Source organism: Penaeus monodon, chromosome 27, assembly GCF_015228065.2.
Source record: "Penaeus monodon isolate SGIC_2016 chromosome 27, NSTDA_Pmon_1, whole genome shotgun sequence".
NCBI lineage: Eukaryota > Metazoa > Arthropoda > Malacostraca > Decapoda > Penaeidae > Penaeus > Penaeus monodon.
The window spans coordinates 23,105,826-23,106,094 of record NC_051412.1 but is presented as its reverse complement, the minus strand read 5'-3'; positions in this window follow the sequence as shown (position 1 = coordinate 23,106,094).

The following is a 269-nucleotide window of genomic DNA, read 5'->3' as shown; positions in this document are numbered from 1 at the left end:
CCTTCATTCTGCCCTCTCTCCCCCCACCCCCCCCCTTCCACACCTCGATGTTTTCTCTTGCTCAAGCAGAAGACCCCAGCACATTTGAGATCCGAGACTCTGATTGTCTTCGAATGCATGCTCTCTGCGTGACTGTCTAATGGTAGTGATAACTTCTTCTCGAGAGTAAATAGAGGAAGGGTGTCCATGGCGTGATTTGGCATTGATTAGTGTGTGTGTGTGAGGAAGGAAGAGGAGGATGAAGGAGGGAAGAAGAGAGGGAGAGGGGA